We start from the raw sequence: 20826 nt of genomic DNA, 5'->3' as shown, positions 1-20826 counted from the left end.
ACCCTAGAATTTACTGAAGTTAGGACGAGAAAGTTTAGGATTTAAAAAATAAAGAGTAAAACAATCAGAGTAAATTGCAAAGCCATCTTTCATGTCACCTTAATTAAAAAGCCTTTCATCATTCCGAGCTTAAACATTTCTTTCCCCAGTCTTGTAACTAACTACTGAATCATCTGGTAGAAAAATAAAATAAAATAAAACAACAACAACAGAACAACTTGTTTTTTGATTTCTGCCTATACAAGAAAAGTGCTTTCATCTTCTCCCCCTGGTAATTTGAGTGATATTTTTCCTTTCCCTTTTGCTCCATTCAGAGTATTGTGTGTTATTTTAGGCATTCAAGCTGATGAGGATGTCAAACACTGGGAAATAAAGGTTATAAAAAGAGAGGGAGTTGGAGTAGATTTGCAACCCACAGAGTGGAAAAACTTGAAACAATAGATGCATTAGGAGGCACTTAGGATGCTAGGGACTCAAAGCAACTCAGATGATGTACCCTGGTATCTTTCAAAAACAAAATGTGACAGCAAGGGGGTTTGCTTCCCTTGCTGGCTCCACAGCCTCTGCACATTTGGGTAAACTAGCCCTTTCAGAACACCTTTCTGACTCTTTTCCTTATCAAATTCCTAGACAATCTCAAGGGCAGCCATGTTGTTTCTATGACCTCTAAGCTCATTATTTGTTGGAGGGATGGACAGAGGAGCTCACATGGATGTATTTGTGTCAGAAATGTGGCCCCAAATCACCTACAAGTCACCTCAAAAAATGGGGCTTTATTGTTTTAGAAAATGAAAATGCTGGTACCAAATGATTTCTTGAGTCTTAGCTGAATACATTCTTTAGTAGTTAAATTCCTATCACAGAAAATGTTAAGCAACATTTATCATATATGTAGATAGCATTTCAATCATGTTTGCTTTCTCTGTTTCTTTTTTAAATGTATTTATTATTTTTACTCCCCCTCTGTGTGTGTATGTACGTGTGTGTGTTGTTTATATGAGTGTGTATAAGTGTGTGTGTGTGTGTGTGTGAGTGTGTGTGTGTGTGTGTGTGTTGGTCAGAAGACAACTTCAGGTGTCATCCTGAGAAATTATATCAATCTCCCTTTAGACAGAGTCACCATCTGCCCTGATGCTCAACAATTAGGCTAGACTGCATGGCCAGTAAGTACAAGGGGTCCTCCTGACTCCATCACCCCAGCACTGATATTACAAATACATACTACTCCATCAGGTATTTTAACATGGGTTTTGGAGATCAAACTTAGGTCCTTATGTTTGTAAGACAAGTATTTCACTAACTAAGGAATCTCCCCAGCCCTTGGAGTCCTTATTTTTTGCTTTTAACTTCCCCTGTAACAGATTCCTTGATGTGGGACATCTTGATTGTCTAGGTATTATTATTCAGGGCATCTATCTATTCCTATGGTCATCCTGTGTCCATTTTGACAGTAAAGCAATCTATCCATGGGCATTACTTTGAGAAACATTAGCCTACACAGAAACTGTGGTGAGAAACACATCTCTAATGCTTTCTATGTGACCTTGTTTTAGGTTTCCATGTGAACTTATCCTCCATACTTTCATCTTGAGTACCATAAAGACATTAGTGTCTAACACTTGAGGCCCTTCCTAGCATCCTAGCCTTGTATTCCTTGGTTACACCGTAAGGACAGCCATTAGTCTTGGATACTCTAAGTGGTATAGGTTTTCCATTTTGGGCACTACACTTTCTTTTTCTGAGCTCTCAGGACCTGACACTCTTTCTTCTCTCTCTCCTGATCTTGTTTTGGAGTAGTCACTGTTGGTACTCTTTCTCAAAATTCCTATTTCAATTTCAGCTCACCAGGGAAACTACATTCTACATTCTTAACTTGGTTCTCACTCATCCTGGGTCATATTTTACCATATGGTAATACCATGAAGGAAGAAATAGTCCAGATCCAGGTGACAGCTGAGCACCATTTAGAAGGTGATAGGAGCTTTAGGTTTGGGCCCTGCAGAAACAGCTATATTGGCCAAATATCATGTCCAACAGATATTCCTTTCTGTAGGTCTTGTTTTAGCACACTGACTGGCACTAGTGTCTCTAATTAGAGGTACTTTCTACCCAGGAACTAAACCAGCTGGTAAGTGGTAAATTTGGAAACGTTGTCCAAAGAAAACAGAACTCCAAAAATCTGTGCAGGCAAAAAGGGATGTAATCCAAATCTGCCTACTGTAAAGGCCAACTATGCACTCACAATACACTGGACTTTCTAGGAAGGCTCTGGTCATAGAAAAGAGAGAAACTCTTTTCATTGTCATAGTTCTGGTCAGTTTTATGTCAACCTGAAACAAGCTATAATCATCAGAGAGGGATTTTCAATTGAGAAAATGTCTCCAAAAGATTGCTCTGTAAGCATATGTGTAGGGCATTTTCTTAATTAGTGATTGATGTAGGAGGATCCAGTACATTATGGGTGGGGCCACTTCTGGGCTGGTAGTTCTGCGTTCTATAAGAAAGCAGGCTGAGCAAGCCAGTAAGGAGCACTCCTCCATGACCTCAACATCAGCTCCTGTCTCCAGGTTCCTGCCATATTTAAATTCCTATCCTTACTTCCTTTGATGATGAACAGTGATAATAAAGAATAAACTAAATAAACTCTTTCTTCGCCAAGTTGCTTTGGTCATGGTGTTTTGTCACAGCAATAGTAATCCTAAATAAGAGACTCATTGAGAACCAAAAGATGATGGCAAAGCTGTGCAAACTCAGGAATGAGAGCAGGCAATAGGCAATATAAGGACCTAATAGAACAAGAGGAAAGTGTGGTAATAAAAGTCACATATTCTCCATTTTGAAGCAGAGAGTATGTCTTGCTCTATTGGAAGGGAGATTGAAATGATGTCCTTGTGCAATTAGAAGTGGAACAATAATTGTAAAATCTTAATACATAATTGAAGATGATTGTTCTAGATAAATTAACTTATGGTTTTAATAGTCACTTCAAGATCCTGGTAGCTTACAAGAGCAAATGCCTCCTTGTCATTTACTCTCTGTATCTGTTATATGATGGAGAGGGCCTGGTGGCTTGCTCACTCAGGAACCTAACTGATTGTTCTTTTATCTATGGATTTTCTATAGATTTATGTGTAAGTGATCCCCTAACAAAAATAAGATTAAATTTGGCTTATATCCAATATGACTGTGGCAAAGCAGATGAATTAGAATTAACTGTGGTGAACTTTTTTCTGTACAGAAAAATAGTCTTGAGATAAAGTCTAAAGAACTGGGAACTTTATACGGTATTCATTTGATATTGGTCAGTATCCCAGAGTGAGGAAAGACTTCTAGAAGTTCTTAAACTAGCAATAAATGGTCCAGCCTAAAATTAGTTCAAAAACCCCTGTTTACAACTCATTGATATAACTAGTCATCTCATCTAGCCACAAGGAAAACAAAACTTCCCCCAAATCAATATAACCAGAGATATTTACTAAAAAACATTGTTGACTATAATAGAGTTCTTTACTTTCAAAAAATACTTACATTAAGAATCAAGAAATATGAACAAAGTGTTAAATACAAACCCAGGAACACAGTTTCATGTACACATCTTCCTTCAGTCACATTGATGTAACTATGAGCAAGCTCAGTGAATGACATACCAAGTATGCTCATGGAATTCAACTATTCTTTTCCGACAGCCACCTTACATTGATCAGCTGTTGTGTGTCCACGAAAATCCAATGAGAACAAAGAAAGATATTGAAAGCCCTTTATATCGCAGAACATAGCCTTTGTTTATTTCTTTCCTTTCTATCATTGAATCCCTCTTCCTCAATCTAGCCATTAGCACATGGCCACTTTATAAAGTACCCACTGTTCTGGGCTTCATCCCAAGACTATTTTTCCCTGTTGAAGAAAACCTCACCCACATTTAGTCATAAATTTGTCTACCTTGGTTCTAGCCATATTGGATATAAGCCAAGTGTAATCTCATTTTGAGGTTCTATGACCATAAGTCTATCAGGACATCAGGAAATAAAGTAATAATCTTATTTGAAAAGTCCTCAGGTAATTGAATTACTGAAAATCTATTATAACCGTAACATGGTTATAAACATTTATTTTTGACAATGCTGGCTAGTGGTTTCATAGCCTACCACTGACTTATTCTCATGACCTCTTAAAACTTTAATATTTATTGTTGTTTGGGGTTTTTTGTTTGTTTGTTTGCTTGCTTGTTAAGATTTATTTATTCATTTATTTCGTATATGGTGCTCTATCTGCATGTACCCCTGCATGCCAGAAGAGGGCATTAGAACCCACTGTCAATGGTTGTGAGTCAATTAGGGGGTTAGTGGAAATTGAACTCAAGACCTCCGGAAGAGCTACCAATGATCTTAACCTCTGAGCAATCTTTCCAGCTCCCAGACTTCTACATTCTAAAGAGAAAATTCAGAGAACATATTGATATTAAAAGAACACAAACAAAGGTATGTACTAGAAAGAAAGAAAGAGAGAGAAAAAAAGAAAGAAAGAAAGAAAGAAAAGAAAGAAAGAGAGAAAGGAAAGAGAGACAGAGTGAGAGAGAGAAAGAAAGAAAGAGAGAGAGAGAGAGAGAGAGAGAGAGAAAGAAAGAAAGAAAGAAAGAAAGAAAGAAAGAAAGAAAGAAAGAAAGAAAGAAAGACCCTTCTTGCCAAGTATGATAACCTTTTTGATCCCTGAGATCTTCATGGTGCAAGGAGAGAAATGATTGCTGAAAGTTGTTCTTTGACATCCCTTTGTGCTCTTTTGTATGCACATATCTTGCACATGCACATATGAATAATTAAATAAACAAACAAAATTATTTTTAAATGCTATAAAGACAGCATTTGAAGTATACTTATTTGAAGTATAAATCTGACTTGCTGGAAGCTGGTTTCTACTGATTAACAATGTTATTCCAATGTATGACTAACATAAATAGGAAAACACACCCCAAAAGTGATTGAAACAGGGGCTGTTTAGCAAAGTCATGTCAAATATAACAGAAGTAGGAAATCAGTCACTTGGATCCTTTTGCCCTTACTTTTTCATGAGGCTGGAAATATGCAAATGAGCCACTGCACGTCACAGATTGAAACCCTGGGGGAATCCACAGCCCTGAGCAATGTTCAAACACAAACAAGACAAAAGAGAGGCCAAATTTGGCACATTTTATAAATTCAACAATAAGTATGCTGAGTTAGTATATGTTTTGTTTAAGGAGAATTCTTGTCATCTCCAGTATAAAAGAGAATAAGTGAAGACAAATTTATTCAGTGAAAGTTTTGTTTCCTCTCAAAGTGATTCTGTGCCACACACAAAAAATGACAAAGCCCATCTTAGTCCAGAGTCATAACTTACACAAAGTCAGTGAGTTGCCTTGTGTTAATATTTTAGCAACAAAGAAAATGTAGGTATAGATTAAGATGTTTCTAACCCTACATTATGGGCTCAGCTATTTTGAGTTTTCTTTTACTTTGAATGAAGTTAATTAAAAGAAAAAAAATTTTCCACTCAAAAGTAATAATCAATGGTATGCATTCTATGACTATACAATTACACCATCAGCTGATGATAATGGTTATGTAGAGTGGCTAATTATTTTCATGATTGCTTCGGTGTACACACCATAGGAAACTGCACCTACTCTTTCAAATGCATAAAAGCTTAATTTTATAAACCCTCAGTGAAAAACATTTTTATTTGGTCTTAACTCTTGGAAGTACACCTGTTTGTCATTGCCCCCTGGGTATCAGCATTACCTTGGTCACTGGTCATTCTTCACATTGGCAGGGACTGGAGAGAGAGCCTGCTGGAGGCTTGTATAAGAGAGATGTACCTAGAAACTAATTAATTTGATTTATTTCTTTTGGCAGCACTTTGCATATCTCTTCCCATGTTTTATTTAAAACTTGATTGCTTGCATAGCAATAAACAAGCCACAAAAACAGAGCCCAGCTGATAATTATATTGAATGTCATCTCTTTATCAGAAATAGGATACATGATCTTAAGCACACTGACACATGACCTGTCCACTGTTCATGCCATTCACTTTACATCAGGGTCTAAACTTAGGAGATCTCTGTTTTTTTTTTTGTTTTTGTTTTTGTTTTTTGTTTTTTGTTTTTCGAGTCAGGGTTTCTCTGTGTAGCTTTGCGCCTTTCCTGGAACTCACTTGGTAGCCCAGGCTGGCCTCGAACTCACAGAGATCCACCTGGCTCTGCCTCCCGAGTGCTGAGATTAAAGGCGTGTGCCACCACCGCCCGGCTGAGATCTCTGTTTCTTAAGTAGAGAAATCAAGTAAGTTATCTTCTCTTTGTTAAAATTGTAGCTTCAATTCTTCCTCCTTTATCAGGCCTTCTTTTATTATTTCATGCACATGTGACTTTTCTCATCCAATAATGAGTTCACAGTTTCCTTATAGCCTGTGTCTCACTGTAGCTTGGTATGGTGGCTACCTTAGTGACAAATCAACACTGTGTACCAGAGTCAGAACAAGTCTCTACATAAATTCTGTAGTTATTGGTTGTGGTTGTATGGTATCTAATCATAGTGTCTTATGTGGAAAAGAAACAATACTTACTTTTGTTTGTGTATCCCACAGTCATGAGTAATGGGAATATGCATGCTTCTGTTGGCATCCCTATCTGCCACTTGTGCTTTATGGTGCAGGGAATGTTCTACAATGGCCATGCTTTCAGTTTTCAGTCAGTGAGTTTATTAAGTAGATAGCAAACAGAAGTGAAAGAATAAATAGCATGTAGCAGATAGAGAGAAGCAGCAAATAGACACCAAAACATCATTCAATTGGACATTCAAAATAAATGAATTGCATCAGTGAATAGGAGTCAAAGCCACTATTATAAAATCAAGTTCTCTGTTGTCTATATTTACTTCACACTGAATTTGTGTATCTCTTAGGTTCTAGTATTTCTTCATCTTTCCAAAGGCTAGACCAACATCTTTTCACATCTATATTCTTTTGCTTGTGTTATCATAATGAAACACTGCCCATTACATGGCTTAAGCAAGGGATATTTCTTTCTTATAGCCCTGGTATCTGAGATCAATTTGTCAGCAGGGCGATTTCTCCTGAGGCATATCTTTTTGCCCCTAGGTGACTCCTTTCTCACTCTATTTATACTCCTCTGTATAGTGGCAAACTTGTCTCTTGGTATCCTTTTTTGTTTCTTTCTCATAATGATGCTAGTGCAAATTCAGTAGATACCCACCATTGAAGCCTCATCTAACCTTCAATAAAGTCTTCCAAGAATACATTAAAGTTTAAATTATGGCTCCAATACATGAAACAGACTGGGAGACAATTCAATCACTAACCATCCCTTTTCTGGGAAGTATGTGAGCAAACCCTTGACAAACCAATGGAGGGAAGTTTTTGCCAAGCAGGTTGGGAGTAGCAGTGACTCTCAAACTCCAGTGTATGTGCAAGGTTAACTAAGTGACTAATTAGCACTGGAGATGTCTACCTCCCAACTTGACATTGAAGAAAAGTGGTCTAAGAATGACGCTCAAAACAGTGTAATTTAAACAAGTAGCCTCAAATCAAGGGATCTCACCAAAGACCACAATATGCTACAAATGTAGAAAGTGGGCACAGGCTGAGAAAAGGATCCACCTCTTTTTTTTGTTTTGTTTTTTGTCTTCTTCCTTATTACTTTTGGGGTCACTGATAAGTTTACTTGGGGAATTAAAAAATTACAGCCTTGTTTTCAGTGTTTAGTCATCATCCCATCAGGTGTCAAGTCTTTGTCTGAGAATGGTCGTTTTCTAGTAAGCAACAGCAACAGTTTGGAAAAACTGTGTTTTTTCCTCCAAATTTCCATTTCATATTTTACCTTTTGAGAATTTTGTTTTCTTTCTTCTCCAGCTTACTAGACCCTCCCTACTCAGATATTCTTGAACACAATGGGAATCCCAGATGATACCATTATTTTCCACAAACATTGTAGTTGGTTTTCATTTCTAACCTGTTCTATCTCCTCTGCATTTTGCTTAGTGTCATCCTATGTAGCAGTACACTAAGTTCCTTGGTCTTCTGAAAGGTGAAAGCTCCAGGAATATAAATAGGACTATCCCAAACAAATCGCTTTCAATAAGTGAGGAATTTCAAGATAGTTAAGGTTTTCAATTCTAGATATATTTTTGTTAGACTAACCAGAAAACCCTGATACATTTCTTCCAGGTAGTTTAACATTAGTCTTGAGTTTATATGTAAAGTACAGGAGGAAGAGTGGAGTAAGGACATGAAGAAAACTTAGGAAGGATCATCCTGAACCTAGAGCTTACAGAAAAAAAAATTACTCAAGATTTGGACAAACAGTAAAATAAATCTTCCTCAAATACTACCTGATTCTTACTCAGGCGAGTCAAAGGTATGTACTCATGAAACTAGACACCAAGTAGTACATCAAGGTCCTAAAACACCATCTATTTTTGCATATTGCTCTTTTGTGATTTCTAGTAGAAAAAAGCTTGATAAGCAAAACAAGTTTTTAAAGCAGAGGCATGCAGACTGTGACCTGGGAGCCAAACTCAGAATACCAGCTATTTTATTTTAATAGTAAGATCTTGTCTTTTTTTTCAATTTTTTTATTTTATAATTTAATTTAATTTTACATATTAGCCATAGATTCCCTTGTCCTACCCTCCTGCTCTCCCCCTTCCCCCCAGCCCACCCCCTCATTCCCATCTCCCCCAGGGCAAAGACTCCTCTGGGGATTCAATTCAACCTGGTAGATTCAGTCCAGGTAGGTCCAGTTCCCTCCTCCCAGGCTGAGCTAAGTGTCCCTGCATAAGCCCCAGGTTCCAAACAGCCAGCTCATGCACTGAGGACAGGTCCTAATCCCACTGCCTGGATGCCTCCCAAACGGTTCAAGCTAACCAACTGTCTCACTTATCCAGAGGGCCTGATCCAGTTGGGGGCTCCTCAGCTATTGTTTTATAGTTCATGTGTTTCCGTTCCTATTGGCTCTTTGTCCCTGTGCTTTTTTCCAATCTTAGTCTCAACAATTCTTGCTCATACCAACCCTCCTCTTTGTCGCCAACTGGACTCCTGGAGCTCCACTTGGGGCCTGGCCGTGGATCTTTGCAACAGTCATTGGATGAGATTTCTAGCACAACAGTTAGGGTGTTTGACCAGCCTATCACCAGAGTAGGCCAGTTTGGACTTTCTCTCACCCATTGCCAGTAGTCTATTGTGGAGGTATCTTTGTGGATTTCTGGGGATGAAGTACCATTAGAACATATAGTCATGTTTCTATTACTCGTAGCTTCTCTTACACTACACATAAAACCTGTATAGTGAGAAAAAGACAAAAGATCACAAAGCCTCATCTATTTACCATGTGACACTTTGCAGAAAGCTTGTTTAATTGGAGTAAGTTTCTCCAGTCATTAAAATATGCACATCAGTGACAATGAGGTAAAGGTACCCACTGCAGAAAGGAAAACTGCTCTTCTAGGCTCTGCTTCTCCTCCCATGTGCAGCAGATAAAGAGTAGGGCCCAGGATCTTACTGGAGGCTTTAGAGTCAAAGAAAGCCTAGGCCCTGACAGCCTCGACAAATTAGTCTTGGTCACCCAGGCCAAAATGCCACTTGATGAGAAAGGAAACAGTAAAAGCAGGGAAAGGAGGGACCGGAGTTTCATTCAGTAGGCTTCATTGGGATAAAGAACAAAGAATGTTCCAATGGCCACTCCCAAAGAGTATCTTTGGGGAACTGACATTAACTTTATAATATACTTGGCCATGCCAGCCTAAGGCTCTCTTTCTTTCTTTCTCTCTCTCTTTCTTTCTCTCTCTCTTTCTTTCTTTCTTTCTTTCTTTCTTTCTTTCTTTCTTTCTTTCTTTCTTTCTCTCTCTTCTTCCTCTCTCTTCACAGCTGTTGTGAAGAGAGAGGAAGGTACCCTCTTGAGACTAGTTATGAATCTGTAATCCTCACTCCACCAAAGGAAGTTTGCCAAACACCTTAAGCTATCAGAGGCTGCACATGGCACATTCCATACAAAGGACACCTATTAAGAAAAATACAGAAATCGCCCTGAGAATCAGAGACAACCTGACTACAAGCTCATACTGATAACCACTCTCCCATTGTATGGCATGGGACCTCTCCCCTCTGTCTTAAACCCCTAAGAGGGAACCCTCCTTAGCCTCACAGACTTGAATTATTTTCAGAACACCAGACCATATGTCCCTCTAGGGCATTAATGACTTTTACAAAAAAATTCTTATCCAAAAAGACATTCCCCAATGTCCAAATTGAACCTTGAAATCAGAGGGTAGAAGGCATGCATAACTAGTCAGTCCTGGTCAGGTGTGGTCCTGCTTGCCATAGATCCCTTACTGGTTTTGTTCCAGTCTGTCCTGCAAGGTGGTCAGAAAACTTATCTGAACTGTGTGAAACCTCTTCCTGGGACTTAAGCTTCTCCTCTGTCTGGAACCAGGGCTTCAACTTTTCTCTTCTCCCAGCATGAGATTCCTGGGGAAAATTTAATTCTTTGGGCTTTCAAGTTTCAATAGTCTGACAGCTAAAGGGAGGGGCTGCACATCTCTTTCTAATGCTGCATCCTGCCAGGGCAGTTGGCAGGACATATCATAGAAGTTGCCTCCCCTAATGGAATTCAGCTGACACCCCTGGGTCCCCACAGATATTCATCAAAGACAAATAGTTTTATATGAAAGATAAGTTTGAATGACCCTAAAGCCCTGCTCCCTGCAGGATCTGCTTAAGTCTCCTGATTTCTATACAACCCTTCAAGGCTGTACAGACTCACAGGCGCTGCCTAGACTCACAGGCGCTACCTGCCTTCTCTGCCCTGGGTCATTCAGTTCTTCCTGGCTCCAGTTCTAATGAAATGGAACCACTGACCTGAGCCCTTTGGTTCAACTGCTGACAGGAATCCTATTATCTGACTGCCACTTCCCATTGAGGTCTCTAATGCAAGAATACACACAGTCACCTTGGGGTCCAGCATTCACATCCTCTCACCAACCAGAAGCTCATAGGAAAAGGTATTTTTCTCTTTTTCATAGGCATAGATATGTACTGTTTTTCATTGGCTTCTTTGTTGCTATGATAAAACACTAATCAAAAGGGAGTTTGGGGGAGAAAAAAGAAGGATTTACTTGGTTTATATTTCCTACACTTTCACATTGTTGTGCATGATGGAGGAAAGGCAGGGCAACAGCTCAAGACAGGAACCTGGAGGCAGGAATTGAAGCAAAGGCCTTGAAAGAACAATGCTTACTGACTTGCTCCTAAGAATTGCTCAGCCTGCTTTTTTTAGACAATCCAGGATCACCTATCCAACAATGGCACCATCCACTGTGGGATGGACACTACCAGTTCAAGCACTAATCAAGAAATGGTTCCATGGACTTGCCCACAGTCCCACCTGGAGGGACAATCTCTTAACTAGTGTTCCCTCTTCCCCGGTGACTCAATTGGTGTCAAGTTGACAAAACACATGTACACAGGAGTGATTCTGGGCAAAATTTTAGTTTCTATTTATTGTTCTATTTAGTTCCGTTTTCCTTCACTGCTCTCTGCCAATCACTGGGCATCCTCATAGCTTCACTTACTGTGACCTGCAGCAGAGCCTCAGGCAGAGAGCTGCTCCTGGACCTCAAACCACAGCACAGCTGGTGAGTCTGATTGAGGCATCAGTGGTGAACTTTGCCAGGCTAAATGATTCGACTTTCTAAGAGTGGAATCACCTCAATAAAGCCCACTTTAGTCATAAATTGTTGTTGATGGATTAGCAATCAAGTGGCAGAAGTTGAACAATCAAAAATACATCATGTAAAAAGGAAAAATTACTGCTTTGTGCCTGAAGGTGTGAGATGGCATTGGTTTTTAATACAAACCCAGAGGTTTGACAGTTCATACCCGGGCCTAAGAAAACATCAGCCCTCTCTGGCATGCACAGATTGATAGACCATCTATGACTTTACTCACTGGCATCTTTCTGCCCTGCACTATGATAGCATCTGAAACGCAGTTTAACCTGTAATGGTTAATTTCAGTGGCCAACTTGACAGGATCTAGAATCACCTAGGAGACGAACCTCCGGGCATGTGAGTGAAGGAGTTTTATGACTGAGTGAAGTGGGATGGGAAGACTCATCCTGAGTGTAGTCATGTGCATCATTTCATGGACTTTTCACCCAAGAGGAACAAAAAAGGAGAAGTGAGCTGAGTACCAGCTTTCGGCTCTCTCTGCTTTAGACTGTGGACACAATGTGAGCAACTGCTTCACACTTCTGCTGACATGCCTTCCTGCTTTAATAAATTAGACCTTAAACCACGAGCCCAAATAGACCCTTCTTTTCTTAAATTGCATCACTCTAGTACTTTGTCACAGCAATGAGAAAACTAATCAGTGTATATCTCCTCCCCTCTTGGTCCCAAAGTGACCAGCTAAGTCTACAGGCCACCTAAAAAAAACACAGAACTCTGAGCAAGACCCTCAGGCTTTTTTAATGGTTCCCCAAGACTCATACTTCAGCCCAAGTGGGAAGTAGACAGGATCGCATCTTCAGTAAATTACATCAGGCTACTGAAAGAGGCCAAGAATCAGTAGAGGTCATGCATGAATGTGTTGGTGCACAAAAATCCAAATCTATTCTTTTTTAATATTTGCATGAAAAATGTAAGAATGTTGACAGTGGTGACTAGCATTTCTAAAGACTGATACAACATTATGGAAATCACTGTCCTATCTAGTATAAGCTTAAAATTGTCCATTAAAGTGGTTACCTTTAGTAACTTCCAAACTACAGAACGTTGAATAGGACCATCAGAATGCTGCATGATGTGCTATATGAGTTTTTCTAACTCATCTTTTCCAAGGCCTCCCTCTCTAGGGATACTATTAAATTTTTAATTTCAAATGCCAGAAGTGATTCATAGAAGAGATTTTTTTCCAATACTGCCTTAGCACCCTCTCAGAATCCAAATCTGTTCTTAACTTGCCTATTTATATTCCAAAGGAACCCAGGAATAGGAAGGCTGGTACTTCCAGATTGGAGTCCATTTCCTAGTTCCAGTGATGTGATAAATAATATTAAGAGGTATCAAGAGGAAAAATTCCATCAACTCAGGAAAGGTTGAAGTGTCACTAGCTGAGGTTTTATAAATATGTTCTTTTGGGAGCTCTGATAAGATGTTGTGAAGAGCTTTAATATATAGGTTGCAAATGACATATTCTAGAAAAATAGGAAATGGAGAATCATAATATTCTCGTGACTCCAGACCCTGGTGGATTTCTCTAATAGTACATTAGAGAGGTTTTGATCTAAGGCAGTAATTAATTTGAATCCTTACTCTATACTACTTACTATCTAGATGACCCTAGTGATTGGAATAGTATGGAATCTGCCTCATCGTCAGGTTTCTCCTCTGTAAAGTTGAGGTTATAATGCATACCTGACAGGCTTCTATACGATTACACGAATAACAACCTTATCTGCTTTGTTTGCTGTAGGAAGTGGAGATGAAAAGAAGGAAGTTAGGACATTGGGAGCATACCCCCCCCCCAGGGTATGCTAGGCCCTGCCCTCCCCACTGTCTTTTAGTAGAGGGTCTAATGACTACATGTAAGAAGAGGGTCTAATGTACCCAGGCTACATTCTTTATGTAGCTAAGAATGACCTTGAACATCTGATCTTTCTACTTCCATCTCCCAAGTGCTGGAGTTTTAAATATGTGCCACCGTGTCTGCTTATGTGGTGCTGGGGATTGAACCCAGGGCTTGGTGCATGGTAGGCAAGAACTCTCCTGGATGAAAGATGTTTTTATTCATCCATAGCAATTATTATTATTAATTATTATTATTATTAATTATGTTTTTCATTTGTTTTACATCCTGACCACAGTTTTATTCATAATAGCCAGAAACTGGAAACCACCTATATGGTTTCCCTCAACTGAAGAATGGATAAAAAAAGCAGGATTCATTTCAACAATGGAGTATTATTCAGCTGTTAAAAACAATGACATCAGGAAATTTGCTGGTAAACCAACAGAACTAGAAGAGATCATCCTGAGTGAGGTAACAAAGACTAAGAAAGACAAACATGGTATGGACTTACTTATAAGCGAATATTAACCATAAAGTAAAGGAGAACCATGCTACAACCCACAGACACAGAAAAGCTAAGTATCAAGGAGGGCTCAAGGACAGGAGCGTGCATGAATCTCACTTGTTAAAGGAAAGTAGAATGGACTTTGCCAGTGGACGGGGGAAGGGGTCAGGAAGGGGGAATGGACACTGGATCAGGTTGGCGGAAGATAGAGGGGGAAAGACAACTGGAATCTGGGGGCATTTCTGGGATAAGCCAGAACACTAGAGTAAAGGAAACTCCTAGGAATCTATGAGGGTGAACCTAGCTAAGACTCCTAGCAATAGGGGATAGGGAACCTGAACTGGTCATCTCCTATAGCCAGGCAAGACTTCCAGGGGAGGGATTGGGACACTAACCCAGCTAAATAACTGTTCTACAATTTGTCCTGCCTAAAAGGTGTGCTGGAGTAAAGATGACTCAGAAGTTGTGGGAATGACCAACTAATAACCAGCACAGCTAGAGGTCCATATCCTATAAAGGATCTCACCCCTGAGGGCCAACACCCAGAGGTGGGATACTCCAGCAACCTAGAACTAAACATGAATGACAAAAATGTCAATGAAATGATTCCTAATGATATTCTGCTATACTCATAGATTTGATGCCTAGCCCAGCAGACATCAAAGAGGGTCCACCCAGCAACTGATGGAAACAGATACAGAAACCCACAGCCAAACACTAGGCAGAGCTCAGAGAATCCTGCAGAAGAGGGTGCAGAAGGATTACAGAACCCAGTGGTATCAAGGACACCACAAGAAAACCCACAGAACCAACCAACCTGGACTCATCCCAGCTCACAGAGACTGAACTGAAAACCAGGAAGCCTGTGTGGGACTGACCTAGGCCCTCCTCATATATGTTACAGTTGTGTAAGTTGGTCTTCCTGTGAGACTCCTAACAGTGAGAGCAAGGGGTGTCTCTAACTGTGTGGCCCACTTTTAGGAACCATTCCTCCTTCCACATTGCCTCATCTAGCTTTAATAGAAGAGGAGGAGCCTCATCTCATTTCAAGTTGATATAGCATGGCTGGCTGATAGCCACAGGGGGCCTGACTGTATCTGAAAAGAAACAGTGGATGAGGAGTGGATGGAAGGAGTGCTGGGATGAGGGGAGGGAGGGAAAACTTTGATTGGGATGTAAAAACAGAAATAAAATAAGAACACATTTGAAACAACTCATCAGGCATTGAAGTTCGCCTTAGTATTTATTTACTTACATATTTTGTGTGTCTCTGTGTGTGTGCACACAGACATTCTACAGCACCACTACACAAGTCAGAATATGGCTTGAGGGGGTTAGTTCTTTCCTTCAACTGTGTGTGTGGAAGAGGCTGGGTCTCTAACTTGGGTTGCTAGGCTTGGCAGAAAGCACACTTACACGCTGAGCCAGCTCACCAGCTCATTAAGGAGTTCTTCTTATATTTGAAGGCCATCCTGGAACTCTGATTGGTAATATTGACAAATATTCCCCAGTTTCAACCTGACAGAAACCTGACTTGAGGTTGTTACTTGCCTCCTCAAATAATAAATGGGGGGAAATTTAGCAAAATATTCACTATTTTTGTGAAGAAAAAATGTTTCCTATCCTCTCCAAACAGCACACTAGCACAGGGCATGGAAATCCCCATGGATTGCCTCTGTTGACCAGGGGGTTGGAAATTGTTGTAGCAGAAATTCTCAGGCTTAGCTATACACCAGAGTTACCTGGAGAGCTTGTTAAAAGCCCAATTTTTGGACCTCATTCTCAGATTTCTGATTCAGTAGGCTAGAGAAAAACTTCATATCTCTAACAAGCTCCCATATATGCTGGTAAGGTTGACCCAGGAACCACAGTTTGAAAATATCAACATTCTCCTAGGAAGTGAATCATTCATCATTGTGATTTGTCTTTTACTAGAGAGATCTCTTTAATAATCCAGAGGATGTAAGTTTTTAATGAGATGTTTCTTCTCAGTCTGATTCTGACCCTCCTCTAGACTCACTCTTTATATCTTTCTGCTTTCTCTTCTTTCTCCCTGAGCAGCCTCCTCCACAGTGTTTATCACTTTGCATTTGATGCTCAAGGATCACTTTCTAATACCTTTATCTCCCTTGAGATCCAGGTCTAGAATTACGTGTGTTCTTAGTTACCAGAATTTGTGGAAAAAATGAATGAAGTCTGAATGCATGGGTATTCAAACCTCCTCCCTATAGTGACAGAGTCTCTCTTTCTATAACTGAAGGGCTGTGGTTCCAAATCCATAATCCTAATATAAATTAATCACAAAATACTTTCTAATTCTCTATGATATTTTATGGAAATAAGAATGAGACAAAAGAGATGGACAAGAAGGAAGCTGAGCTGGAATTGCTGCAACTCAGGGAAACAGACTCATGATATTAAACTTGCTGCAGAGGGATGTGGTTTGAATAAAACCTTATTTGTGTGTAGGACTGTAACTAACTTTGTTTTGTTTTTTGGGTTTGGGGTTTTTTGTTTGTTTGTTTTGGTTTTTCAAGACAGGGTTTCTCTGTGTAGCTTTGTGCCTTTCCTGGAACTCACCTGGTAGCCCAGGCGGGCCTTGAACTCACAGAGATCTGCCTGCATCTGCCTCCTGAGTGCTGGACTGTAACTAACTTTAATCATCTTAAATACCAATATTAGCTACAGAGCAACCTAATTTGAAGCAATTCTTTTCAGAATTTCTCCCACTTCCACCATCTTTTCCAAGTTTAGACAAACTTGGAACATAGCTTATTGCCTTCAGTTCACTGTTTCTAGTCACCTGGGTGGTTCAGATTCAGTCAATCTAGGTTGGTTCCAGACAGTTTCCATTCAAACCCATTTTCAACTGGTTTTGATGCTACTCATCAGAGAATGCCAAGAAGCAACCAAAACTCCTAAAGACTTTGTGATGGCTGCACTCTATCTCCCCCAATAATACGGTGAAGTATAGAGACTGAGAAGTGCCCTTGCCATGTCTGAATGGCATGACACTATGCTCCAAAGAAAGGGAGAATTGTGCTCAACTTCTACAAATGGGAGAACAAGAATCTCTGAAAACCTACAATTTCATGACAGTGAGAACACTGGCTAAAAGAAAAAAATCAATGTCCAGTGATTAGTAGCACTTGCTACCCTTAAGAGAGCTTGAGTTCAGTTTCCAGCACCCACATTGGACAGCTCCCAAACACCTGTAACCCATGCTCCAGGAAATCTAGTTCCTTCTTCTTCTCTTGTCTTCAAATATCCTCACACATGTCTGCATACAAACACACACACAAAAAAAAAAAGAAAAAAAAACTATAAAATTCATTAAAAAAAAAAAAAACCCTGTATCCCAACTAACATATACCTGCACACACAGCTGCACTAGAACCACACTTGAACCTGGCCATATATACTGGAGAAATTCTCACCCAAGCCTGATAGTCTTATTTTTACCAGGTTCACTGTGTTTGAGTAACAAGGCAGAACAATATGATAAAACTATAGGCCAGAACTCTGCCTCTCTAATGAGATACTACAACTCTTGGCTGTTACTCATTTTATGAATGTATAGAGCATTACAGGTAAGCTTCTCTGCAACACTGGCCATGCTGCTGAGAAACTGTGTGTGCTAAGGCTTAAACTATAAGGCACTGAGAATCTGGGGAAATTTTTGCTCTTTATTTCTACACTTATAATAGTCTGCAAAATGAACTTATTATGATCTCAATATATGATACTATATGTGTGTACATATGACTCTTTTCTGTACATTGTGAGGTCTTGTAGAAAGATATCTGTGCTTTCCAGGATAGAGAAACAATAACAGTGTCTATTGTCAGGGAAATGGGAAAGGAAAATAAGCAAGAGCCAGCACAGATCATCTTTGATGCAATAAGAAGCAATGAAATGATTTATTGTATATTGGTGGATACCGTGTTTTCTTTCATTTATTTTATTGAAATACTGGTTGATTGAACTAAGACTTCATTTTTGCTAAGCCAGTATTCTTTCAATGTACTATATCCACAGGCCAACCATAGATTTTAGAAATAAGTTATTTACTAAAAATATTAATAAGCAAACCTGTTCTGCAGTTTATAATTACATATATTAAATTCATATATAGCAAAACATACCTTAAAAGAATATAATTATATTAACACTCATAAGTCAAGTATTTTTAAATAAGCAATTCTGTAAATAAATGGGTTAATAAGTTTGGAGTATTTTTCCAGAAATGAATTAAGTGTAAAGAGGATGTATTGCCTCTAAATGGCATGATACTAAGACTATGACAGACTGAACACATGTTTATGGGTGATCCAAGTACATAGAAGGAAGAAATAATTGGATTTATGATGGTTTGTAAAGGTAATTATAAAAGTAATCAAGTAAGTGAAATGGGGCTAAAGAAGGTTGTAATGTTTCATGCTACAATCTTTAAAGTAACTAGGAAGAGTAATACCACTTATGATGACGGAAATGAGGGTGAATAAAGAGGCATCTGAGTTATAAGATCAATCCCTTTGTATGCATAGGGTGCTAGTGCAAGACAGTAAGGGAAATGAAAACATTTTTTTTAAAAAAAGAATCTATTATGTACTGAAATCAAATGGAATGGGGATTTTCATAAGCTCCAAATTGTTTAATTAGTTGTCCTATTTGCAAAGATAACTACATAGACAAAGTTACAGCAGGATGAGTACAAGATGAAGAAGTTCCATGGTTCACATGAGACTAAGTTACAGCTTTCTTTAGGAGATCATTGTGATGCTTAGTTTTGTAATCTTGACAGAGTGTAGAATCACCAGAGAAGAGAGTCTCAATAAAGGACTATCTAGATCAGGTTGGTTTAGGAGCATGCTAGTGGCAGACTGCCTTAATGAGCAATCTTAATTGATGTTGAAAGATCCAGCTAACTGTGAGCAGCACCATTCCCTAGGCAATGGATCCTGGCCTGTGTAAGTTCAAAGAGGGACCTGAGCAAGAGAAAGCATGCATGGATCCCTTCACTCTCTGCTTCTAACTGGGTATGATTGGCTGCTTCATGATCTTGCCTTGTTTTCCTGCAATGAGGGATTGTAATCTGAAACTGTAACCTGAATAAACACTTTCTTCCTCAATGTTGCTTTTGATTTTTATAACAACATCAGAAAGAAAACTAAGACAATCATGCATAAAATATGTCTTGCTATTTGTGTGTGAGGAAATCAAGTAGCTTGTGCTTTTTGTGGAACGTTCTCTAGGATGTGCCCATTCCCTTAAATCTCAAGAATGGTATATCCTCTTTCCTGTGATATGGTAGAACCAGACACATACCCTTAAGGTTGTCCATTTGCTCATTATATTTGGAGAGGATGCTGGATATTGCTAAAATCATCCTCTTTCTAGACCTGAAGCCCCAAAGCAATGTTAAGGGCATATAGCCAGGCTAGTTTATGGGGTCTAACTTGTGTTTATCTAGGCAGATTTAGGCTTTAGTTTCTTTCCCCACCACATAAATGCCTTGTTTGTTAGTGCTGACCACCAGCTCCAATCTGCACAGCTATTAGGATTGTTTTTTCCATTCTTTTTTTCCTTTTAGAAACATTTTATTTTATAATTTAATTTAATTTTACATATCAGCCACGGATTCCCTTGTCCTCCCCTCTCCTGCCCCCCCCCCCCGCCCCGTTTCCCACCGCCCACCTTCCATTTCCCATCTCCTCCAGGGCAAAGACTCTCCTGGAGATTCAATTCAACCTGGTAGATTCAGTCCAGGCAGGTCCAGTCCCCTCCTCCCAGGCTGAGCCAAGTGTCCCTGCATAGGCCCCAAGTTCCAAACAACCAGCTCATTCACTGAAGACAGATCCCGGTCCCAGTGCCTCGGGGTCTCCCAAACAGTTCAAGCTAATCAACTGTATCCAGAGGGCCTGATCCAGTTGGGGGCTCCTCAGATATTGGTTCATAGTTCATGTGTTTCCATTCCTATTGGCTATTTGTCCCTGTGCTTTTTCCAACCTTATTCTCAACAATTCTCTCTCATACAAACCCTCCTTTTTCTTGCCAATTGTACTCCTGGAGCTCCATCTGGGGCCTGGCTGTGGATCTCTGCATCTGGTTCCCTCAGTCATTGGATGAGATTTCTAGCAGGACAATTAGGGTGTTTGGCCATCCTATCACCAGAGTAGGTCAGTTTGGGCTTTCTCTCACCCATTGCCAGTAGTCTATTGTGGAGGTATCTTGGTGGATTTCTGGGGAACTCTCTAGCACTTTGCTTCTTCCTATTCTCATGTGGTCTTCATTTATCATGGTCTCTTATTTCTTGTTCTCCCTCTCTGTTCTTGATCCAGCTAGGATTTTCTGCTCCCCTAAGCACTCATTCTCCCGAACCTTGCCCTTCATTACCCCCACTCATGCCCAGGTTGTTCCTGTAGATCTCATCCATTTCTCTGCCATCGGGCAATCCCTGTGTGTCTTTCTTAGGGTCCTGTTTTCTAGGTAGCCTCCCTGGAAGAATTTCACTTATGCACAGTTGCTTTGAAAGCAGCCCATTTTAAAGAATAAAGGTTGAAACCAATACATATTTGCCACATCAAAAGCAAGACAATATTTTAAGAACTAAGTTCTTATGTCATCACCAGTGCTGGTGCAGAGGATGAGCAAAGCAGATTCAGGCAGATTTCCTGATTCTGTAAAATCAAAAACACATCAGT

Source organism: Peromyscus maniculatus, chromosome 3 (genome assembly GCF_049852395.1).
Source record: "Peromyscus maniculatus bairdii isolate BWxNUB_F1_BW_parent chromosome 3, HU_Pman_BW_mat_3.1, whole genome shotgun sequence".
NCBI lineage: Eukaryota > Metazoa > Chordata > Mammalia > Rodentia > Cricetidae > Peromyscus > Peromyscus maniculatus.
The sequence above is the reverse complement of the archived record's forward strand: the minus strand, read 5'-3'. Positions refer to the sequence as shown.